This window comes from Zingiber officinale, chromosome 9A, assembly GCF_018446385.1.
Source record: "Zingiber officinale cultivar Zhangliang chromosome 9A, Zo_v1.1, whole genome shotgun sequence".
Lineage (NCBI taxonomy): Eukaryota > Viridiplantae > Streptophyta > Magnoliopsida > Zingiberales > Zingiberaceae > Zingiber > Zingiber officinale.
Window position 1 is genome coordinate 14480293 of NC_056002.1, and position 26234 is coordinate 14506526.

Genomic DNA, 26234 nt, shown 5'->3' on the forward strand with positions numbered 1-26234 from the left:
ATAAAAACTGATTTGCTCACTTTGCAGTGTTAGAAAGCTTCTGAGTATCATTAAACTTTTCGTATGCTGGAGATAACTTTTAACGGTCTGTTAGGGAGGAGGTGAGGGAAGGGGAAGGGGAAGGAAGGGGAAATAAGGATAAAGGAAATTTTGAACCTTGTTTGAGAAGGAATGAGGAAAGGGAAGGAAAGGTAAGGAAGGGTAAGTTTTAACCTTCATTATTCATGGAAAAAGAGATTTTCTTACACCCCAAATTGAGGTATAAGGAAGGGGAAGGGAAAATAAAAGATTTTTTATTTCAATTTTATCCCTGTTCTTAATAGTTTAAGAAATGTTTCAATTTTTAATTTTACTATGTTGTCGGAGATCAATTTTCTCGCCTTCTTCATAGCTCTCTTGTTGCCCGTTCATTAGAGGAGGGGCTTCGACACATCTTCTAACTGAATTGAAGGGAGAAATCATTTTTGTCATTAAAATTTAAAAGGATATCTATTATTTTTTAATTTTTCTATCAAAATTTAATAAGTTTGTAAAGAATAGAAATTCTCGTTATCAGCGTTATCTTTTAAATTTTTTTATTTAGGGTTTCTAAATCATTATTTCTCATTTAATTATTTAATTATCGATAATTTATTATTTTATTATGAATAGTATAAAAAGATTAATTTTTTATTAAAAAATAAATAACTTAAATGATAATATAAAAAATTAATTTTATTATTAAAAATATCTAATTTATATTTATAAAAGAAATATTAATATTATGAAAAATGTCTAATTTAAAAGGTAAGGATATTTTTTGTAATTTAACTATTTAACCTTCATTTTCCTTCCTTTTCTCCCAAACAAAGTAACACATGTTATGTTAATGAACTTTCTCTCCCTCCCAAATAAGGAGAAGTTAAATATTTTACTTCCCCTCTAGGGGCGTAAATGGGCCAAGCTGCTCGTGAGATATTCGAAGCTCGATTCGATAAAAGCTCGTTTGAGCTCGTTTAATGAGACTCGTTAAGATAAACAAACCAAGCTCAAGCTTCATAATATTCGACTCGTTAGCTAGTGAACATGTTTGTAAAGCTCATAAATCAATTTTTAAATAAAAATAATAATAATTTTGATATTAAATTTATATATTTTACACTCTACTTATGAAAAATATAGACAAATATATTAAATTTATTTATTAAAATAAAATTATAAATTTTAACAAGAATATTATAATTTTTTTTAAATATAAAATTTAGTTTTTAATGAATATTTAAATTTATAATTTATATTTATTAAGCTCGTTTAGGCTCGATAAAAATTCGAATAAGCTCGTGAGCCATGAATATATTCGTTAAATAAAGCTTGAGCTCGGCTCGATTATAAACGAGGCAAATTCAAACATTCAAGAGTTTGACTCAACTCGATTATACCCCTGTTCCTCTCCTTTTCTCTTCCGTTAATGAATCTTCCCTTACTCCATCTATTAGGAAATAAATAATAAAAAAATCGCTAGAAGTTTGCAGTGTTAGAAGAGCTTCTGAGTATCATTAAACTTTTCGTATGAGATAACTTTTATTAGGAAAAAAATAATTAAAAAATCGCTAGAAAAGTTTGCAGTGTTAGAAGAGCTTCTGAGTATCATTAAACTTCGTATGCTGGAGATAACTTTTATTAGGAAAAAAATAATTAAAAACTCGCTAGAAGGAGGGCTTGAACCTCCGACCTTGTGGTTAACAGCCACACGCTCTAACCAACTGAGCTATTCCAGCAGACATTATGCTTTAGTTTTTTGTATTAATTGTCTAATAAAAATAGAATTTAGGTAGTGATATTTGGTTTTAAAAAATTTGCATTGACAAACTTAATAATTAGCAAATTACTTATCATAATTTCAAGTTTATTAAATGACAACTTTTAAAATTAACTATAAAATGTCTTGGCCTGCTGCCTACATTGTACACTTTTTACCCTGTAGGAATCATGGAGTTGTAAATTAAGAGGCAGATTTCGATCATTAAATAAATATCCATCAATTATAAATTTTATTATTAAATTAGCGTTAGATTGTGAAATTCGATGTTAAATTAGCAATCAATTTTAAAATTGATCACTAATTAATGATCAATGTATTCAATTGTTAAATTAGATTGTTCCAAGAATGTAATGAAACACTAAGTACACACTAATATTCATAATAATGTATCTAGTTAATGAACTAATGAAGTTTATGAATTATCGTGCTAAAAATAAATGAATAATGAAACATTAATAAATGCACCAAATTAACAATATGAAAAAAAGTTTTCTACAAAATATTAACAAACTATCAAATATATGTATTTATATTATAAGAGTATATATTTGTACGAGTACCTATCTATCTATAAATACTATACTATTATATTACCACAAAAGAGCTATGCCCAAGCTCTAGCAAATCCAACAACAAAAAAGTCACTAGAAGTTGTTTTACTATAATGTCCTACTCTTCTATATTAAGTGCTATTATAATACCTTATAACCACAAATTGAAAACGATCAAACCTAGTATTGTAAATCTTAATACTAGACTATTTGCAAAATACAACTATAAAAATAGTAATAAAAGTTATCTTCTTACAAAGTTCATGGATGTATTAACTAAAAAATAATATTGTTGGTTAACAACATAGGTAAACGACAACTAATTATTTAATTTATAAAATAAATTTAATAAAACATATATTACCTATTAAGAGTTTCCTTTAAATCATTGAATTCAGTGCTCAATATTGACTTGCATTCTTACAGTGTATCTATATGTCATAAAAATAAATAGCAAAACTAAAATTATTAGTGAGGTTACAAGATATTTAGGTTGTCGTGTTGTGAGGAATAGCACCGGTTGTTTTGAGAACATCTAGGTCTCTTCGATATGTCTGAGGTATTTAGGATTGTGATCTCTAGATCTTTTGGGTGCGGGCGTTATTAGGGGTCGGATCATGCTCTCTGCGACTGAGAAATAACAATACAAGAAAACTTGAATTAACGACCGATTTAACTATCGACATAAAATTTTATCATTAAAAGTGATTGAATAAATTTTTTTTATCTAAAATTAGCGATTAAATTACCAGTTGCTAATATAGCGATTGAAATAAATTTCATCATGAATTTACAGTCGAACATTGCAATAGATGGTAAATTAACTAAGGATCTTATAATGAGTGTTTAATAATTATGATTATTAAATTAGTGGCCAATTATAATTAACGAACATTGTAATAGATCGGGGAACTTGTTTCTGTCGTAATTAGTATAAAATAATGAGTATTTAGTGACTATAATTATTAAATTAATGACCTATTATAATTTTTAATCACAACTTTAAGATGAAATTAATTTTGATCAATTATATTAGTGACTGATTAAATTTGCGTTCATAAATGTACAATGGATATTAGAGTTGATCGTTAAAATAGTGACCGATTATAAATTCCATCATTAAGTTAAATTAACTGCTGTTAGCACCGTACCAAAAATAAATGAACATCATCTAAAAAAAATAAATAAAATACCAAATTAAAGAGATAAAAAAATAATAAATAAAATATTAACAAACTATCGAATATATTATTTATATGAGTATATATTTGTAAAAATATATATATATCTATATACCTATAATATTCTATCACCCAAAAAAGTTATATATCTGTATGCCCAATCACTAAGCAAATCCAACAATAAAAATTGTTTTCCTATAGCATCCTACTCATCCGATAAAATATAATAATATCCTATAATCACAAAATAACAATGATGGTCATCAAACTGAAAAGTATAAAACCTACCATTGTCAATCCCAGTACTAAGCTATCAGAATATGCCTAAACTCTAGGATATATAATACAAATACAACAGTAAAAATAACAATAAAAATTTTCTCCCTGCAAGATACCATTCTTACATCAGTATTACCTAAAAATTAATATTATTTGTTAACATGATAAATAAATGATAATTAATTACTTAATTTATTAAATTATGCTACTTAGAAAATTCTGAGAAATAACACTAAGAAAATTCTGAATTAACAATGGATTTAATGATCAAAATAAAATTATATCATTAAATAACAATAAATTTTTTAATCATAAATTAATGATCGATTAAATTATCGGTAGCTAATTTATCCCTCAAAAATTTTAATTGATCATAAAATAATGACTATTTAATAATTATGGTCATTAAATTAATTAGCAACCGATTATAATTTTCGATCACAACTTAATGACAAAATTAATTTTGATCGCTATATTAGCAATTGATTAAATCTGAGATCATAAATCAAGAACGAAGGTTCTGTTCCTACATGAGGCAAGTTTTATGTGATTTAGCTCCTCCAATTAAAGTCTCAAAGTACAATATTGATATGTCCCAGTAGAATTAAGTTAACTATTATGAGGCAAAGTTATTATCCTAATGTAAGGGTTTGAATTTCGATAAAATTAAGAAAAACAACTCTCTTGCACTAATGAATTATAGCTTCCCGATATATCTTTTCAAAGATAATCATGTGGTTGATCATGTGGGACCGCTGAGATGACGAATTCGATCTTTTACTACCAATGTATAATATTAATCTAACCATTTAGTGGTTGGATCTAAATTACCCTATAATTTGAGAACATAGTATGAAAAACACCTGGGATCAGCATAATTAAAATATCAACATCAAATTTTCTCATACCAACACACTCTCTTATCTTATGGGCTGTGATTCCTATAGTTAGTGGCGGATCCAGGAATTCAATAATGAAGGGGTGGTCACAATCTGAGCGTGCCAATTTTTTTTGAACAGTTAATAAATTTTATATAATTTAAAAAGTACTTTTAAAATAACTTGGCATACAGGAGATAATTTTTGTGACTCTGTCCGTTGACTCCCTTGCGAGTTGCGTTGGGCGGCTCTGCGGTAGGGTTTAGCCGGAGATCTTGTTGGCCGGCAAGAGTCGTTGGTCGGCAAGAGGTGGGCGGTGCGACGACACAACGATAGAAAGGTGGTGGCACAGGCGCACAACAGCAGACAATTGGCAGCTCACGACTTCACAGTTCACACCTTCACCTTTACGCTTTGCCTCTTTGGTTAGCACTCGGTAAAGAGAAAAAAAAGCTAGGCTTTGCTGCTTGTCGACACTCAACAGAGAGAAAAAAAAGGGCAAGATGTTTCGTGAGCGCGTGGAAAGAAAAAACGGAGGAGAGAAAGAAAAAAATAAATTTAATTTATATATGGAAACTTGGTTCAAAATTAAAAAAAAAAAAGAATCTGTCTTCGACTCTTCGTTGTCTCCGTTCGTTTGTTTTCTCTGGCAGTTACGATTGCTTGCGAAGTGTTTCTTACAACCCCAATTTTTTTTTTTTTGGTTCTGTTGGTGAGGGGAGGCGACCGCCGACACCACCCCCTGGTAGATCCACCCCTGCCTATAGTTACTGTCCCCTCGGGATGGTCTAGTGGTTAGCGCATGAGGTGTTGCTGTTGGTGCAACATCCCTCAGGTCAAGGTTGACCTGGTTGACCAAGCTTGAGTCTTGGTTTGAGTTTCGATATTTGACAATGCAAGGTTGATTGAAGAAGAGTCAAGTAGGTCAAGGATAACCGGATACTTGACTGGGAAGTCCTAACTGGGATGTTAGGTAGAAGGAAAGACCTAGTGAGTAAAGTTAGGCAGTGAGGAAAATCCTATTAAGTGAAGCTAGGTGAAAGTCCTGGTGAGTGAAGCTAGGCAGAAGAAAATCCTGGTGAGTGAAGCCAGGTGAAAATCCTAGTGAGTGAAGCTAGGTGAAAGACCTGGTGAGTGAAACCAGGCAGAAGAGAAGTCCTAGTGAGTGAAGCTAGGCAGATTGGAAAGTCTTGGTGAGTGAAGCTAGGCAATTGGGAAGTCCTAGTGAGTGAAGCTAGGCAGGAGGAAAATCCTGGTAAGTGAAGCCAGGTGAAAGACCTAGTGAGTGAAGCTAGGCAATTGGGAAAGTCCTGGTGAGTGAAGCCAGGCAAGAGAAATCCAGATGGGTCAAGGTTGACCAAATATCTGGTGAGAGTCCAAGTAGGTCAAAGGGATTGACCGGATACTTGGCACGAAGAGAAAAGTCCAAGTGGGTCAAAGGGATTGACCGGACACTTGGTGGGGAGTCCTGGCAGGTCAAGGGAGTGACCAGATGCTAGGCATGATATACTAATAGGTCAAGGTTGACCGAATGTTGGATTGAGAGGCTTGGGACTTGGTTTTGGGCAAAAACCAAGAGCTGGATCGATCAGTGGATCGATCCAGGCCTTTCCCAGCGAACAGAGAGCCTCTGGATCGATCCGTGGATCGATCCAGAGGTCCCAATCGATCAGCCGATCGATTGAGAAGCTGCTGGTTCGCGCGATAAGCGTTGGATCGATCCGTGGATCGATCTAGGCATTTTCTCCAGAGCACAGAGGCGCTCTGGATCGATCCGTGGATCGATCCAAAGCCTCCCCGATCGATTGGGAGTTTTCGAATCGATCGGGATCCGACCGTTGTGTCGTATTTGAGCTGCAGGCGTGCGATGGCTGCGACATCTCTTCACGGTTTCATATCAGATCTCTCGCCAGCTTCTCCACAGCGCTCTCAAAGCTCAGATCGCCAGTTCTTGAAGGATCTTGGAGGTTTTCCAAGTCAAGAGGCGGATCAAAGACAAGGAAGAAAGCTAGGGTTAGGGTTTCAGCACTCATTGTAAGCTTGTAAGCTTGTATTTCATTACCTTTCCCCTTCTTCTTGTATTGAGAGTCTTGTAGGGCTTCTCCGCCTTTGGTAGTTACCATAAAGGAGGATTTTATTAGTGGAGGGTGCGTGAGTAGGTGTGGATCCTTGGACTAGTCACCTCTTGTGAGGTGAATACCAAGTAAACCAACCTTGTTAGCGTTGTGTGGTTTGTTTCTTGTATTTCCGCTGCATATCTCTGAAGAAACGAGCAACGCCGACGACGAGCACGCGAAGAGCTATTCACCCCCCCCCTTCTAGCTACTTTTCGGTCCGAACAAGTGGTATCAGAACAAGACCGCTCTTCACCGGAATCATCGCCGGAAGGGGCAAACAAAACAAGCAAAGTTAGAGGGTGAAGAAGTTGGAGCAAATTCATCAAAGTTAAAGAATTCAAGAAGCTCAACTTCAAGATGCAATTCCAAGATGGACTTGGATTTGACACGAGGGTGGCTCCACCGTACACATCTACAAGCTTCGATTCTTGGAGATCAAGAATCGAAAATTTCTTGATGATGGAGATAGAGCAATGGTTTGCTCTTATGGAAGGCTTCAAAGCTCCAACAAACTCCAAGGGCAAGCTTCTCAAGAAAAGCAAATGGAGCTTGGAGCAAATTCAAAGGAGCGAGGCAAATGATAAAGTGACCAAGCTTTTGGTCAACTTATTGCCTAGCCACATTTTGGCTCAAATCGGAGAATTCAACGATGCCAAGGAGCTTTGGAGCAAATTGGCAACAATCCATGAAGAACCCTCCACTGTACCAAATCAAGAGGAATCCAAAGAGGGCAACCCATTGGAGCAAGATCAAGAGAAGGACTCCGAAGTTGAGAGATGCTCAACTTCCGAAGAAGAGGAAGTCCAAGAAGCTTCATCCTCAAAGCAGTGCAATCAAAAGAGCAAGGAATGAGCATATTCCTTGTTTCATGTATAAGAGGATGAAGAAGAAGGTGAAGCCTCCACCTCTAGGATTGAGGGGGAGCAATCTTCATTGACACCGGATCAAGAGCAAGAAGAATCCTCCACATCCGGGTCAAGAGAAGATGAGGATGAAAAAGCTTCCACCTCCGCAAGTCAAGCAAAATCGAATGGAGGAGCAAGTGCCATCCCTACACAAGAAGGTATAAATGTTTCAATTAAAAATACAAATCATATAATATGTTTTGAGTGTAGGGAAAGTGGGCACTACAAGAGCAAGTGTCCCAACTTGGCCAAGAAGAAGGGTCAAGTGACACAAAAGGGCAAGGAGAAGCCCAAGGAGACCACCCCCGGGACAAAGAAGAGCAAGGAGCACATTGTGTGCTTCTTGTGTCAACAAAAAGGGCATTACCGAAGTCAATGTCCCAAGGGGAAGAAGATGGTCAAGGCTCAAGGAGGCACTAGTCAAGGGGGAGCCTCCAAGGTAAAGAAGAAGGTAACATTTATTGAGCCTACCCCTTTACGTTATGGTAAAAAGCACGATTGTTCTAATTTTTATCATTTTAATGCAATTTACCATAAGAATAGAAAGCATGAGGGCATTAAGGAAAAGCATGTGGCCCTACATGCCAAGACTACCCAACCTAAGGTTAGGAAGGTAGATAGACATTTGGGCAAGAACACTAAGGATAATAGATACAAGCCTAAGGATAAAAATGCTCATGGATCAAATGAAAAATCAAATACTAAGGACTTAGTGAGGGAAAATCAAGTCTTGAGGTCAAGACTTGATAAATTAGAAAAGACCCTAAAAAGATTGGAAAATATCCTATTAGGGCAAAATGAGCATAACCTAGGTTTAGGGGTACAAAAGCCATCAAATGGCCATAGAGGTTTGGGATACAAACCCAAATCAAAAAGGGATGCACCTAGTTATCATAGGGTTCCATATAGTTATGGAACAAACCCTAAGTCTAGAGGTCAAGTCAAGGATACAAGGGAAGATATCCCTAGAAGTATCTTTGCAACCAAAGTGACTAAGACTTCTAAGAAGTCTAAGAAAGTCACTAACAAGGTCACAAGGGAGGCTATCCCTAGAGTTGACCTAGAAAATGTGACCAAGGCTTCTAAGAAGCCCAACAAGGTCACTAGGAAGGTATCTAGGGAAGTTATCCCTAGTGAGTACCTAGAGCATCCAAGGAGCACCAATAGGTGTTGGGTTCCTAGGAGCATCTTCTCTACCTCATAGATGGGTTAGAGAGTGTCAACTTCGATTAGAAGGGTAGTTAACCCAACTTTGAGGAAATTGACACTCAAAGAGCATTTTCAAGGTGTTTGTTAACCTTTGAAAATGAAATGAAATTATTATTTACTCCTTGAAAGAGTAAAATGTGTCTAATGGTGGAAAATTTGATTTTATCTTAAAATAGCATAAATTGGGAAAACCTAGAGAAATACCAAGTTGGGATTTTGGTATTCTCTTAGAAATTTAAGGCAATCCGGGCCTTGATTTATGTGATTACTCTTGAGGAAAAATGGAATATACCAACATTTGAGGATATGCTTAATTTTAAGTGGCATAAACAAATCAAGAGAAATAGAAATGTCAATTTAGGTTTTGGCATTTCTTTGAAGCATTTAGGGCAATCTAGGTTTAACGTTTTAAGTTAAAACAAGTGGTAGTTAGCTAAGTGGTTAAGGATACTTAGATAGGTAATCTAGGTATATTATTATTTATGTCAAACTCTGTCATGATTGTTTGCCCATTATATGTCATGACATCATATTTAGTTTTGTATTTTGCATTCATGATTTATTATGAAAAATACAAAAATACCATGTCATGTCATACATCATGTAGCTACATGAATCTTTCTTTTGAAAGCTATTTCTTTTTGATGTATGCCATAACATCATCATGCATCGCTTTATTTCCCTAAAATTAAGGATAAAAGGCATTTATCAACATTTGGTTACCAACAAGTGGTACCAACAATTGATCATCAACAAGTAACATCCTTGGTGGATGTTCATCACTCAAAATGCCTAGATAGATATGCATGATCCCTAGATTAGGGCAAAACCAAAGTTTACATCTCACAAAGACCTATAAGATGACTTGTATGTGTTTTAGTGCACATTAGATACAAGTGAGATGTAAGGATGATGAACAAAACTCAAGATGTTAATTTATTGCATCCTTTTGAGTTTTAAGTTCATCAAAACATATAGTTATGTGTTTTCCCATCATTGGGAAAGCTAATGTACAAGTAATGTGCATTAAGCCCAAGGAATATGGTGGGACAGTGGTTTTGAAAAAGTTTTTAAAATAATTTTGGAAAACCTTGGTGAAAGCTATCTTTTGATAGTAATCACCATTGAATAGTTAGACACAAACTTGAAGAAAACACTAAAGTTTTTGCAAGTTCTCAAGTTTGTGTCAATCTTTGAAAATATGATGTATTTTCATAGAAAACTATTTTTTCATGATAAATTATACCCTAAATAATGTCTACACAAATTTTTACGATTTTTGGAATTTTGTAGATTTTTCTAGGGGTTTCTGAAATTGGCTGAAATTGAATTTTAGTAATTTCAGGTCTTCAATCGATCAGTGGATCGATTGGAGTGCCTCAATCGATCAGCCAATCGATTGAGAAGGCTTTCTCGCGAGGAGAAGCTCGCTGGATCGATCAGCCGATCGATCCAAGAAGACTGAATCGATCAGTGGATCGATTCAGCAGGGTTCAATCGATTGGAACCCAACTCCAATCGATCGAAGATGCTGATTTTGGCTGGGAAGGTCTGATTTCAGCATCTTTGAACCTATTTTAGTCTAGGTAACCATCCCAAACCCCTGAAAATACATTTGTATACATAAAACGGGTGTTTTCGTGTGGAAAACAAGGATGGATTGGTTAAGGAAGGCTAAGTTGAAGTTTAGGTTGAGGTTTGTTTCAAATTTTGAATATTTGAACCTCAAAACTTCTAAAATTGGGTTTCCTAAAGTTTTAGGGATTCCAAGTCATTGTTGGTGCAATGACAGAAGTTATCACCATGTCTTTAGGGGGAGAGACTCTTTAAAGACATAAAAATTATTTTTCATGAACCTTGGAAGGTGGTTAACCTTCCGTTAAGAACATTCTCAAGGTTGAGCGTTTGAACTTTAATGGGGAGTGGATATCCTCATTGTTCAAGTGGTTTCAAGTGGATAATGCTCAAGGATGGGCATTTGCCTATATTGGGGGAGAATGTAGGGTTAAGGATAATGAAGGGTATGAGACTTTCATTATCGTGTTGATCACAACGAGTGAAGTTGTGAACAACGATGAGCAACTCTTCAGGGGGAGATTTTTCAATAAGTGAATTTGTTGATGTGTGCCCAAGAATGGGGCATGGTTTGATGTGTGCCAATAGGGGGAGAATGAAAGGGAGTAAGTTAGGCTTTCATTACCTAGAGGGAGTTTGCCCTCTTAGGGGGAGAATGAAGGGCTTAACTTATGTATTCATTACCTAGTGGCATGAAGAAGGTTTAGGCTATGAGATTAGCCTAACTTACATGTGGTATTGTAAGTGACAATGTTGGTATTGTCAAACATCAAAAAGGGGGAGATTGTTGGTGCAACATCCCTCAGGTCAAGGTTGACCTGGTTGACCAAGCTTGAGTCTTGGTTTGGGTTTCGATGTTTGACAATGCAAGGTTGATTGAAGAAGAGTCAAGTAGGTTAAGGATAACCGGATACTTGACTGGGAAGTCCTAACTGGGATGTTAGGCAGAAGGAAAGACCTAGTGAGTAAAGCTAGGCAGTGAGGAAAATCCTAGTAAGTGAAGCTAGGTGAAAGTCCTGGTGAGTGAAGCCAGGCAGAAGAAAATCCTGGTGAGTGAAGCCAAGTGAAAATCCTAGTGAGTGAAGCTAGGTGAAAGACCTAGTGAGTGAAGCCAGGCAGAAGAGAAGTCCTAGTGAGTGAAGCTAGGCAGATTGGAAAGTCCTGGTGAGTGAAGCTAGACAATTGGGAAGTCCTAGTGAGTGAAGCTAGGCAGGAGGAAAATCCTGGTAAGTGAAGCCAGGTGAAAGACCTAGTGAGTGAAGCTAAGCAATTGGGAAAGTCCTGGTGAGTGAAGCCAGGCAAGAGAAATCCAGATGGGTCAAGGTTGACCAGACATCTGGTGAGAGTCCAAGTAGGTCAAAGGGATTGACCGGATACTTGGCACGAAGAGAAAAGTCCAAGTGGGTCAAAGGGATTGACCGGACACTTGGTGGGGAGTCCTGGCAGGTCAAGGGAGTGACCAGATGCTAGGCATGATATACCAATAGGTCAAGGTTGACCGAATGTTGGATTGAGAGGCTTGGGACTTGGTTTTGGGCAAAAACCAAGAGCTGGATCGATCAGTGGATCGATCCAGGCCTTTCCCAGCGAACAGAGAGCCTCTGGATCGATCCGTGGATCGATCCAGGCATTTTCTCCAGAGCACAGAGGCGCTCTGGATCGATCCGTGGATCGATCCAAAGCCTCCCCGATCGATTGAGAGTTTTCGAATCGATCGGGATCTGACCGTTGCGTCGTATTTGAACTGCAGGCGTGCGATGACTGCGACATCTCTTCACGGTTTCATATCAGATCTCTCGCCAGCTTCTCCACAGCGCTCTCAAAGCTCAGATCGCCAGTTCTTGAAGGATCTTGGAGGTTTTCCAAGTCAAGAGGCGGATCAAAGACAAGGAAGAAAGCTAGGGTTAAGGTTTCAGCACTCATTGTAAGCTTGTAAGCTTGTATTTCATTACCTTTCCCCTTCTTCTTGTATTGAGAGTCTTGTAGGGCTTCTCCGCCTTTGGTAGTTACCATAAAGGAGGGTTTTATTAGTGGAGGGTGCGTGAGTAGGTATGGATCCTTGGACTAGTCACCTCTTGTGAGGTGGATACCAAGTAAACCAACCTTGTTAGCGTTGTGTGGTTTGTTTCTTGTATTTCCGCTGCATATCTCTGAAGAAACGAGCAACGCCGACGACGAGCACGCGAAGAGCTATTCACCCCCCCTCTAGCTACTTTTCGGTCCCAACAGTTGCCACCATGAGATCTAGAGTTCGAATCTCGGCAAAGCCGAGATAAATACTTCCCTTATGTGTTAGTGATCACTATTCCAAACGTTAATAACTGCCTGTCATTTACCTCCTCTGTGTTGACCTTGGGACAGATTGACACGGGTGTTGAGACGAGTGTATTCACATTTTGCCACAGTTATTCCTATAGTTACTAACTCCTCTAGATTTTCATGGTTGGCCATTGATGCATAGATCATACCTCAATTGATTTAATTTGTTCTCAGTCTGGTCCAACAATATCAGAGCAACAGTCATTCCATTAGTTCACAGTTCATACATTTTATATGCCTCACTGTTCATAGCTCGAGTCTGATGCTCTTAAAATTGTATAACTGAATTATCCGGTTGGTTTAACCGATGGAGCCAATTCTCCAGGACAATAATATTAATAAATATACTTAATTTTTATATACCTAATTTTCAGAATAGGTCCATAGAGATTTTCAGAATATGAAACCAAAATATGGGATGTAATGACTAATAGACGTGCGAATCTACCGTCACCGCTATGAAAAGAAATGTATTCACCGAACAAAATTTATGATTTTTCCTTTTTTTATACATTAAAATCTATGATAAAATCACATATTTTTTTCCTTAAAATCTCTGATTTCTATACATTAAAATGATTTTTTTTATACCTTATGATTTTTTTATACAATAAAATCTGTGATATTATTTCCTTAAACTATTTTATACATTAAAATCTATTATTTTTTTCCTCTTTATTAAACTATCAACTTCCTTTTCAGCGTTAACCGCAACCAGTCCACTACTTGCTAAGAAGTTTATCTTTAAAAATTTAGATTGCAACTCAATCTAAAAATTTAGATTGAACTTTCCTTTTATACATTAATCCAAAATTGGAATAGATTTCTATATATTGTTTTCTGTTATAAATTTGGTTGTTTTCTCGCTTCCTTCGTTCCATCTCTTCTTCGCAACTGCGTCCTCTCGGATTTGTTGAGTCACTTGCTTTAATTTGCCATGAGTTCCTCCGCCGGCAATCCCAAGACTGCCGTCGCCACCGGCTATCCCGACACTGCCGTCGTCATCGGATGCCCCGTCCCCGCCTCCGGATCGAACGGCTCCTACGCTCCTCCTCCTCCCCGCTCCCGCTACACCACCATATGCATCTTCCTTAGCCGCTATTGGATCCTCGCCATGGCGGTCATCATGGCCCTCGTCATCCTCGCCGTTTTCATCATCATTCCCGTCCTCTTCCTCGTCCCCCGCATGCCCGAGTTCGCCGTCTCTTCCGCTTGCGTCACTGGCTTCAACCTCTCCTCCGCTCAACAGCAGCAGTTATCCGCTTCCTTCGACCTCAACCTCACCGTCCACAGCCCCAACCGTCTGATGCGCATCTACTACGAGCGAGTCACCGCCAGCGTGCTATATGCCTCCGACATCTTGTCCGAAAACCCTCTCGCGCCCTTCGATCAAGGGAAGGGCGAAACCACCGTTCTCAGATTTCGGTTGGCGGTGGTCGGGGAGTACGTCAATTCCGATGTGGCGAGGGGGATCGAGTCGGACCGTGGACGAGGTGATGGTGCAGTAGGTTTCAATGTTAGGGTTTTGTCCTGGGTTAAATTCGGATCCGGGTTATGGAGTACCCGTTGGTCTATCTTAATAAGTGTTCACTGCGATGACGTTCTGATTGGGTTTGGGAATAGTAGGGCTAGCACCGGTTGTCTGCTTGGCTCTGCACCAAAGAAGTGTATTGTAATCTACTATAAGTAGGTGTGTGAATACTAGTTACCTTGTTCAACATCTTTACTATATATATTCATGGTATTAATTACCTCGTAATGTTGAGAGTTTAATTCTGCGACATTCTTCTATCTTGATGCGATACAGATGCTAAAAGTTTTCCTGAAATTAATATGATTTTTAATGTCCATTATTTCTCTTAGGTATATCATCAATGCTATATGGCAGTTATTCGTCTCTTGGTCAATTTATTGTTATTTGCTCTTGGATGCATGAATACTGCTTGACAGTTGCTATCTGCCAATTCAACTTTTTATTCATTTTCAACGTGCATGATTGAGTAAGATATTAATTGTTGTCTTTCTCTTATCTCATTTCTTTATTATTAAAGTCAACCTCTCTTGACTTTATGCAGGAGTCACACGCCTAATTGAACGCAACATGGCTTGGTCGTCTACAAGCATGGCTGGGGGGGGGGGGGGGGATCTTCTGGACCCATTTTTCCTGGTCCGCCCCTGGACCACACAACTTGTATAAAAGCTCCCTCACGTGGCGAACACGTGCACGCGCCAACGCCAAAATCCCCCAAACCTCTCTGCCCTATCCTCTTGACGCCGCGAAAAAGCCCTACCTCCATTGTCGCCTGCGGCACCTCCGGCGTCGCATCCCTCCTCCCTCCCGCTGCCTCCCTCCCGTGGCCTCCAGCCGCCTCCTCCCTCCGACGTTGTGTCTCTCCAGCGACGCCGACCTTCCGCGGCCTCCCTCCAACATTGCCGACCTCCAGCGCCCACGGCGACATCCCTCCCGCGGCCTCCCTCCAGAAGCTCCCCTCCAGCGGCCTCCAACATCGCGGCGACCTCCCTCCGGTGGCCTCCAGCGACTTCCCTCACCTCCAGTCGCCTCCCTCCAACAGCTCCTCTCCCGCGAAATGCATTGCTCAGTTGGGTTCCACCAATTGTGATTTGTCGATGTGTTATAACAGTAATTGTCGTGGAAGATTGTGGTGATTTGCATTAAGTCTGAACTGTGCAACTGCAATGTCACTTCATTTTCATTTTTATCGACACACTCTACCTGTTTAAAACTCAATTTTGTACACAACCTCTTATGATGGAAGTTGAATTGTCTTAGTGTCTCATACCTTGCCAGATGGGTGTACGTGTAAGTGCATCCAATGTGCCAAGGAAGTACCTAGTCTAGATAATTAAGATTGAATGTTTTAGGGTGAGAACATGCAACCATGGTTGAGAATGTCTACAAATCTGTATTTCTAAAAATTGTATGTTTCCTCAACTATGCATTTCTTCATTTTTCAGGTTATTGCAGAAAGCCTCCCCGAAGAAGAGATTGTTGGTCTTAAAGAGTTGTTCAAAATGATTGATACAGATAACAGTGGAACCATAATCTTTGATGAACTGAAAGAAGGCTTAAGAAGAGTGGGATCAGAGCTTATGGAATCGGAGATATAGGCACTTATGGATGCGGTAAGATTGGTCAATGTTGTTGTACCGTTCTATTTCTCCAAAGAACACTGCATCAATTCTTGAAAAAAAAAGTCTAATTTTAATTTGCTTGATCATCTGGAAATTGTAGGCTGATATTGATAAAAATGGCACAATAGACTACGGTGAATTTTTTGCAGCAACAGTTCACATGAATAAGCTGGAGAGAGACGAGAATCTAATGGCAGCATTCTCATATTTTGACAAAGACGGAAGTGGTTACATAACTCTCGATGAACTTTCACAAGCATGCTAAGAATTTGGTCTTGATGATGTTCACCTTGATGAGATGATCAAAGAAGTTGATCAAGATAATGTGAGTCTTTTACAATCTTTGTTTCGTTTTGCCCTTGGATGCAAATATTCTTTATAGTAATTCAGTTCGCTAAAATTTGGCTTCTTAAATTGTGGTTGATCTGTCATATAGTATCAGTGGAACGTCATTAAAATTTGTCATGTTGCTTTGTAGGATGACCAAATAGATTACAATGAATTCTCAGCAATGATGAGAAAAGGCAATGGAGTTGGAAATGGAGGTCTTGGAAGGAGGACCATGAGAAACAACATAAATTTTAATCTGGGCGATGCCTTCAAAACTACTTAAGAAAATCATAAGTGTGATTGATAGTTTATTTTAAAATTGTATATGAGGTGATGACGTTATAGAAGGTTTAGAGACTGAGAAAGAATTTATCTTTTCTCTAATGAGTTTATCAAACTTTAAGAATTGTTTTGAATGAACATTTTGTCAGTAGTTTCTCAAGTAAGCTTGCAGAGAATGTTATTTGCTTGTTGCACTGTTTCCTCTTTTCTTTTGTCAAGGATTTTGTATGGGATGAATGTCTCAATCTTTCTATGAGAGGATTTGCAAGAAAAGAAGAAAAACAACAGGAGTGAAAATATTTCTTTATTTTTTTTCTCAATCACTTGAACATCCCTAGAATGTTTTGTATTACAATACTCTCTGAGATTTTTACAATTTATCCTATTTTTATAAAATAGTTATTCAAATTGAGTATAATTTTTTTAAATATTTTAATAAATGTACTAGGAATTTATAATTTTAATAAATTCAACATGTTATTAACTAAACATATTAGCTAATTTGTTTTAAAATATAGTATCAACTACTAACTAAAAAAATACTATTTAATTTTTTATAGAAATATTATGCAATATATTATAAAATGTCATATAACATATTATATCGATAATGTGTTACATTTATTATAAAATTGAAAGTGCATACAGATATATATCGTCAAAGTTAAAAATTCATGCTATATTTATTAAAACATTATTCTAAAGTTAACACTTAGAACAAACTGTATATGCTAACTCTCTGCCTTTTAATGTTTCATCTTAAACAGAAACTCTTGCACCAGAAACTTTACATTTTCTCCCAACAAAGCGTTTTAGCTCATTTCCACACTTTCTATCAACAATTAAAAAAATAAAGTTTGTCTATATTGTAAAATTTTGACTGCAAATATGTTTCAAATACATTTTAGTGAGGTTAATATAACTTATCTTACACAGGGCAAACTTTACATCAGTGACAAATATATCGAGAAAATTAGTCGTATGTTGTAGTAACTGGAGAGTATTCACATTCAATGCTTTCAGCTTTCAACTTCTAACTTTCAACTGCTTGTTTCTTATTGTAATCCATTGAATCCTCCATTTGTGAAGCAAACTCGTCCTGCACCATGTAAAAAAAGGTTAAATGGATAGACGAGAATCAAGCATGGCTGGAAAATAGACGTTCGCTGGTGTTACAGCATGTGATCAGTGGAAGAAAATAGTGTCAAAAAGCTAATAATACAATGAACAGGTTCATTTTGAATATTCTGTTTGTACTCATCGGAAAAACTATTCAGGCTTCCGTGCTCCTCTCCAGAGCTTTGATTATTCACAAAAAAAAAAAAGAAACAAAATCTCTCACATAATGATTTTTCATAGGTCTCAGTTAGGACTTTTTCGCGTCGAGAGGTAGCTGGAGGCCGCTGGAGGTCGCGGGAGGGGAGCTGCTGGAGGGAGGCGGCTGGAGGTGAGGGAAATCGCTGGAGGCCATGGGAGGGAGGTCGCCGTGATGTTGGAGGCCGCTGGAGGGTAGCTTCTGGAGGAAAGCCGCGGGAGGGATGTCGCCGTAGGCGCTGGAGGTCGGCAATGTTGGAGGGAGGCCGCGGAAGGTCGGCGTCGCTAGAGGGACACAACGTCGGAGGGAGGAGGCGCTGGAGGCCACGGGAGAGAGGCAGCGGGAGGGAGGAGGGATGCGACGCCAGAGGTACCGCAGGCGACGATGGAGGTACTTGAAGGGAGGTAGGGCTTTTTCGCGGCGTCAAGAGAGGATAGGGCAGAGAGGTTTTGGGGATTTTGGCGTTGGCGCGTGCACGTGTTCGCCACGTGAGGGAGCTTTTATATAAGTTGTGTGGTCCAGGGGCGGACCAGGAAAAATGGGTCCAGAAGATCCGCCCCCGGCTGAGGGAGCTTTGGATTTACAAGTTTTAGATTTTTTTTAAATTGATTATTCGTTTATTAAATTTAGTTAGCATTTTCCTTGATTCTATTTGACCTTGTCCTTAATTCTAGCCTCCCTCAATATTAGGGAACTAAGTCTCATGTTTTTAAAGTTGCTCTTAGATTTTTTTTAGAATTCTTGGATTTAAGTTTTATAATAAGGAAATAAGTTTATGCGAATTAATAAAAATTATTAAAATTTTTATAGATTTTAAATAATTTTTTTTTATATATTTACATAGATAAACGGATAATAAGAAAAATCCGTTTTAGATTTCATATTTAAATGAGGAATTGTAGAATTTTAAAAGGATGAGATTTAGGTAATCAAAAACCTAAAACCTTCGTTGCGACAGACGCCGCCGCCCACACCGTACGCGACGCCCCTCTGCTGCACCATCTCACCGTCACCTTCCCACGATCGACCATCTCAGAGGCCACGGTCGTCTCAAGGCTAGTTGCCGCTCCTTCTCTCGCGTCTCCCTCTTGCGATTGCGATGCACGTTGCACCGGCTGCCTGCGACCCCCACCATCACGCTAGGCATCGACTCGCGCCTTCCCCCACCTGGACCAAATCATCGGTTGTCACCTCTTAATCATCGTCACTACTGCCTTCCCTTCCCCTCTGCTGGGGTCGTTAGTGTCACCACCAGCCGCTTGCCATTGAGAACCCACTGCCGCCCGTTGTTGAGAACCCATCGCTGCCGGAGGAGTTGCTTGCAAGGTAAAAATCAAGTAAGCCTTGATTAACCATCATTAATTAGAGTTTGATGAGTAATTAATGTGATTAATCAGTGAGACTAATAATTAATTGGTTAACAAATTGATTAACTAGTGTCATTTAATTAATTAATTAGTGATTAAACGATTCAGTTGAAGTCAAACTAACTTATATAAATTATATTGATAATCTCAACTAGTCTCATTGATTATTTTTAGAGGTAAACGGCTTAACTCCGTAGAAATTTTTCATTAGCCACTAAAGGAAATCGGGAAGCACACGCGACGGTCAATCCAGAAGTCCAGCATCTTTTGATTGCGCATCTCATTTGGAGGAAAAATTTCTACAAATACATTATACCTATAGATCAAACTATAAATATCTAGATGATAATCTGAAAATCTTACCGCGACATTTGCTGCGGCAAATACGCCCAACATCCTTGTTTTTTTTATTAATTGAATTATAGGTCAATAAGTTGATTGATATACTTTATTCAATCAATTAAAAAAATTCTATAATATGAATTAGAATCTATATGGTTGTTAAAAGGGGAAACGAATGATCATATTAATTATGGTTAGTAGGATTATTTGAAGACTTAGTCTGTTTTTTATTTGATACGTATAGGATTCGAGTTTGAGATAAATCATTTGACTTAAAGACGGCTTGGACGATCTACTATTGAGGTGAGTAGTTCTTCCTTGTTCTCTTTTTGATCTTTGTATTTGTATTTGGTGCATGTTTTTATTTCATTGTTATGATAGCATATGTAGCTTACCTTGACTATATGTTTGATTCATTCTTGATATTGCTATTTGTTCTTCTTGCTTTTATGTTTATTCCATTGGACACCTATGTAGTCGCTATAGTTGATTGTTTATACACGTACAATACCTTTAGATAGTGGTATAGCTAGTAGCGTGTACCCTAGTGTTGGAATATGCTCGATGCGGTGTGTGTTAAAACACATTTCGTAAACATGCACAATAGAAAATAAAATAATAATAATTCCTAAATTATTACATCATACGCACCACATGCATACAAGGATATAACATGCCAAACATGATCGCATAATCAAATTTTTACGGAAAGTAAATTTACGATAGGTGTACCTTACGGATGATTTATAACGAGAAAGACATCAATCCTAGTGACATTGTCGAACCTCACCTCTATTCGTATTCACATCGAGCTCGTCAAGATAACTCCTTAAGTACAAGCATCTAATTCAAAAGTTACTAACCACGAACGAAGAAGAGGGATCAGGAGGAAGAGGAAGAGGAAGAGGAAGAGAAGCATACAAGGAAGAGATTTCTTCCTTGTAGTGGTCACGGCAACAAGGGGAAGGGCTTCCCCTTGTTGGTGGTGGCAAAGAGAGAGGGGAGAGGGAGAGGAGAAGAGAAATTGGGTTAAGGGTTTTCCAAAAAATCTTACAAGCCAATTAATGGTCTCATGTGTATAATTTTCTCTCAACTATATCATTATATAACCCTCATTAATGAGTTATATTAGAAAGCTCAAATCCAACCCATTATCCTTTAACCCCTTGGGTTGTTTCACAACTAAATCAAGTTAGTTCATGACTAATTTATGATTAAACGAAATATGGTCCAACTATTCCATAAGAGATGTGACCCATTCATGCTTCCATTGCGACAAATATTTCCATATTTGTCTTATGTATGACCCAACCAAACATTTATTTCTTGATCTAAGAATCCTAATCTTTAACATGTTTTACGTCTTTTAGAGACTCGTTAATGCGTGTGACCCAATAAGTTCCCGGTTTATCTTGGTCGTCCATAATTAACTACTTACTTATAGAATGATCATAAGTGGCACCTAGTAGTACATCATGATCCCCAATTAGTCAGAAAATCATAGTCGATCTAAGAATTAATTCTAAACCCTTCAACAACTACAGTGAGTCGTGCCTCATTCCTTTCATTCGTCTTACATCCACTTAGTTTAGGACATGGTCTATGTGTCTTGTCCCCACTAGGCTAACTACGTCATACCTAGCCCAAGTAATACTTTCTCGTTCTGCAGATTTAAATCACTCATATATGTGTACAAGAGTCTCATACTCTTAACATGTGATGCTTTGACCAAAAACTTTGAATAATAATTCTAACAAGTGATCATAGGGTATACCTCTCCTCGCAAGGAGCAATGAATCCTCTGTGGGCTATCTAAATAGTTTTGGGCACTTCAACTTATACCTAATCATCCCGGGTCCACATCTCAATGAGATGCTTTCTTAAGATGCCAAAGTATAAGTCTCAATGACCAAGATGACTTGTATACCTCAAGTCAAAGGAAACTTGCACTCATATTACAGTAAGAACTTTACAGACATATATATATATATATATATATGTAGAGAACCATATGAAGTATTATAGCGAGTCACTCTAACGAACTAGTTACCATAACCAACATCCACGTTTAACTCTCGACGTCCTAATGTCTCCAGCTAGTAAGAAAAAATAGCTGCTTGGCTGAACCAAAGAGTATAACCTGTGCTAGTCTTACAGAATTGATGGTATCCGAATACATCAATTTGACGACTAGGAAAATTTTAATATATTCATAATTGCATATGTAGAGATAATCACTAGTTGCGATCCAATTACAAATTCTCTCATGCTATGAATTATATTACGAATATTCAGTAAATGAGTTTAAGACAATTAAATATATAATATGCACTTAAATAGTGAATCTATACCTATCAAATAAATAGAAAAAATCGTAAGACGGATTGCCTTAGGACATCCCTAAAATTCTAACACTCTCACTTAGCCTAAAGCCAATCACCACGGTGTCCTAAACCGTAAGCACAAATGTGACTCTCAAACTTGCTTTGTGATAAAGCATTTGTCAAAGGATCTGCTAGATTCCTTTCAGTGAAAATTTTCTCGAGTTGTATTTCTTTCCTACTAACGATCTCCCTGATCAGATGATAACAGCGAAGCACATGTTTTGATCGCTGATGAGACCTCAGTTCCTTTGCTTGCGCAATGACTCTAGTGTTGTCGCAGTAAACAAGTAATGCTTCAACAATAGATGGAACCACTCTAAGTTCAGTAATGAACTTTTTGATCCAAACCGCTTCCTTTATTGCTTCCGAAGCTGCAATGTATTCCGCCTCACAGGTAGAATCTGCAATAGTGTCTTGCTTGGAACTTTTCTAACTAACTGCGCCACCATTTAATATGAATATGAATCCAGACTGGGACATAGAGTCATCCTTGTCCGTCTAGAAACTAGCATCTGTATATCCGCGTATAGTCATATCACCATCTCTATAAACTAAGAACATATCTTTAGTTCTTCTTAAGTACTTAAGGATCATCTTAACAGCCACCCAATGGTCCATTCCTGGATCGGACTGGTCTCTGCTCGTAACACTCATAATATATGATACATCGGGTCTTGTACATAATATAGCATATATGATAGATCTTATTGCGGACGCATAAGATATCTTATCCATGCAAATCCTCTCGTCTTTTGTGCGTAGGCACATAGACTTCGAAAGTTGAATTTCATACCTCATAGGTATGAAACCTTTCTTGGATTCAGACATGCTAAACCGTTTTAGCACTCTGTTTATATATGTTGACTGTGAAAGACCAAGCAACTTTTTCGATCTATCTCTATAGATTTTCATTCAGAGGATGTAAGTTGCTTCACCTATGTCTTTCATGGAGAACATATTAGACAACCAAACTATAACTGATTATAGAACTGACACATTGTTTCCTATAAGAAACATGTTATCAACATATAATATTAGGAATACGACTACACTCCCACTAACCTTTTGATACACACAAGGTTCGTTTGAATTTTGTGAAAAATCAAACTATTTGATTGCCTCATCAAAATGAATATTCCAACTTCTGGATGCTTGCTTTAGTCCATAAATGGACCGTTGAAGCTTGCATACTTTATTCTTGTTGACAGATGTGAAGCCTTTGGGATGTGCCATATACACATCATCGAGCATATTTCCATTAAGGAAAACTGTTTTCACATCCATCTGCCATGTCTCATAATCATGATGAGTTGATATGGCCAGGAGTATCCGAATGGATTTAAGCATGACCACAGGTGAGAAAGTTTCGTCATAGTCAATGCTTTGCTTTTGACGATAGTTTTTCGCCACCAACCTTGCCTTATAGGTAATAATATTACCATTCATGTCGGTTTTCTTCTTGCAAGCCCATTTACACCCTATAGGTGTAATGCCTTTAGGTGGGTCTACCAAGTTCCAAACTTGATTTTCATACATGGAATCCATTTTCGACTTCATGATTGTAAGCCACTTGTCCTTTTCTGAACTATTCAGAGTCTCTTCGTAATCAGTAGATTCCTCATCCTCAATGAGTAACACATCATTCAATTCTCTTACAAGAGATTCATATCTCTCAGAAATACTGCGTGTCTTACCTGATCTACGAGGAGGTTGTGTCATAATCGGTTGTGGTTCTTAACTAGGCATCTTATTAGTGTTTATTAGAGTCTCTTGAACTTCAAGTTCAACCATACTCCCACTTGCTTCCTGTAAGATAAATTCTTTCTCTAGGAAGGTAGCATACCTTGAAACAAACACTTTTTGTTCCAAGAGGTGATAGAATTGGTAATCCTTAGTTTCCTTAGGGTATCCAATAAATAAACATTTATCAGACTTGACGTCCAACTTGTCTGATATAGTCCTCTTCACATAAGCAGGACATCCCCATATCTTCAAATAAGATATGAGGGGTTTCTTACTAGTCCATACCTCATATGGAGTAGTTGAGATTGCCTTCGTCGGGACTCTATTTAGTAAGTAAACAGTTATCATGAGTGCATAACCCCAAAAGGTCTTGGGAAGATTTGCACGTTCCTTCATTGATCTAACCATGTCTAACAAAGTTCAATTACGCTTTTTCGATACACCATTATGTTATGGCGTATAAGGCGGAGTCCATTGAGACAATATATCATTGTCCTTTAGATAATCTAGAAACTCTTGGCTTAAATATTCACCACCTCGATCGGATCGAAGTATCTTAATATTTTTAACAAGTTGTTTTTCTACTTCACTTCTGAATTCTCTAAACTTTTCAAAAGCTTCATACTTGTGTTTCATTAGGTACACATACCCATAATGAAAGTAATGAAATAGCTATAACCTCCTAATGCATGAGTTGTCATTGGTCCACATACATCGGTATGTACAAGCCCAAGTAACTCATCAACTCATTCACCCTTTCGAGAAAAAGGTAACTTTGTCATCTTTCCTTTTAAACATGAATCACAGGTATCAAATGTATCTAATTCAAATGATTTAAGAATTGCGATTTTTTACAATTCGGACATGTGTTTCTTGCTTATATGGACAAGGCGATAATGTCACGAGTAAGAGGTTAATTGATTATCTATTTGGGTGCATTTATTGCTCTATTCAATGTTGAGTACGCCACTAGATATATCTAACGCGTAGATGTCATTGTTGGGGCAATTTCCCTAGGTCAAGTTTGATCAGTTTGACTAAGCTTAAGTTGAGTCAATCTTGAGTCGAGATTTGAGTTTTGATGTTTGATAATATATGGAGATTGCTAGGGCAATCATTTGTTTGACAATATATGGAGATTGCTAGGGCAATCGTTCGATTGTGGAGATAGTCAAAGGATTGACCAGGTTGATAAGGAGACAAGTCAAGTGGGTTAGTGATGACCAAAGACTTGACCGGGAAAGTCCTAACTGGAGTTTAGGCAATGGGAAAGTCCTAACTGGAGTTTAGACAATGGAAAAGTCCTAACTGGAGGTTAGGCAAGAGAGAAGTCAAGTAGGTCAAGGTTGACAGGAGACTTGACCGGGAAAGTCCTAATTGGAGATTAGGCAAAGGTAAGTCCAACAGGAAGGTTGACAAGAGAGAAAATCCAAGTAGGTCAGTGTGACCAGACTTGGTGGTGAAAGTCCTGATAAGTGAGATCAGGCAATTGGAAATTCCTAGTATAGCTAGGCAAAGGGAAAGTCCTGGTGAGGAGCCAGGCAACTGGAAAGTCTAAGTGTGATCTTGGCAAAAGGAAAGTCCTGGTGAGGAGCCAGGCAATTAGACAGTCAAAGTGTGATCTTGGCAAAGTGAAAGTCCTGATAAGTGAGATCAAGCAATTGGAAAGTCTAAGTGTGATTTTGGCAAAGCAAGTCCTAGGGTGACTTGGCTAGGAGAACTCGACAACTAGGATGAGGCCGATGGAAGCTCCAGAAGGCAAGGCGTGAAGGATGGGGGGATATCCGAGGGATGCAAGGCTGATGGAGGAGGCTAGAAGGCTAGTTCGAGGTTGGTCGGGAATAGCCAAATGCTAGGCGTGCGAATCTAACAGGTCACGGTTGACCGAGAGTTGGGTTTGGGGAGCTGGACTTGAGTTTGAGTCAAGTACAGGGTGTTTAATCGATCAAGCGATCGATTGAACATGCTCCAATCGATTAGTCGATCGATTTGAGTGTGATGCAACTATTGTGATAGCCCAATCGATCGACCGATCGATTGGGCTTAGGAAATCATGAGCATAGAAGCTCTCCCAATCGATCGGGCGATCGATTGGGAGCTGCCAATTGATCGGCCGATCGGTTGGGCAGCAGAAGCTCTCGCGCGAACACGAGAGCACAGAATGGGTTTGAATCGATCGACCGATCGATTCGGACAGTCCCAATAGATCGGTCGATCGATTGGGAAGTGACCATTGCATAGGTTGCAGGCGATGGACGGCTGGGATTGTCCGGATGTGACGTGGCGATCGATTGGGGATGAATTCAATCGATTGGAGCTACTGTATAAAGCCCAGACGGAGCTTTTTCTCAGTAGACCTCTTGCGATCTTTTGCGTCGTTCTTCAGCGATTCACAGCGAGCTTCTCCGATCTACTCACGCCAGTTCTTGAAGGCACTTGGGGAGTTTCTCCAAGGTTCAAGAGGCGACAACAAGTATAAGTAAGCAAGAAGAGGAGTGTGTTG

The 26234-nt window shown here is 38.2% G+C and overlaps 1 long non-coding RNA gene, 1 other non-coding gene and 1 pseudogene across 2 annotated transcripts; 1 reads left to right on the forward strand and 2 right to left on the reverse strand.

Moving 5' to 3' along the window:
- Positions 1-1683: 1683 nt before the first annotated feature.
- Positions 1684-1757, reverse strand: TRNAN-GUU. Its single transcript has one exon. It is a non-coding gene; the product is annotated as a tRNA-Asn (tRNA).
- Positions 1758-15038: 13281 nt separating this feature from the next.
- On the forward strand, positions 15039-16761 carry LOC122021944 (annotated as a pseudogene).
- Positions 16762-17436: 675 nt separating this feature from the next.
- LOC122020436 lies at positions 17437-18369 on the reverse strand. The gene is made up of 2 exons (XR_006122226.1): positions 17923-18369; positions 17437-17679 (listed from the first exon to the last, which is right to left on the reverse strand). It is a non-coding gene; the product is annotated as an uncharacterized LOC122020436 (long non-coding RNA).
- Between the last annotated feature and the right edge of the window lie 7865 nt (positions 18370-26234).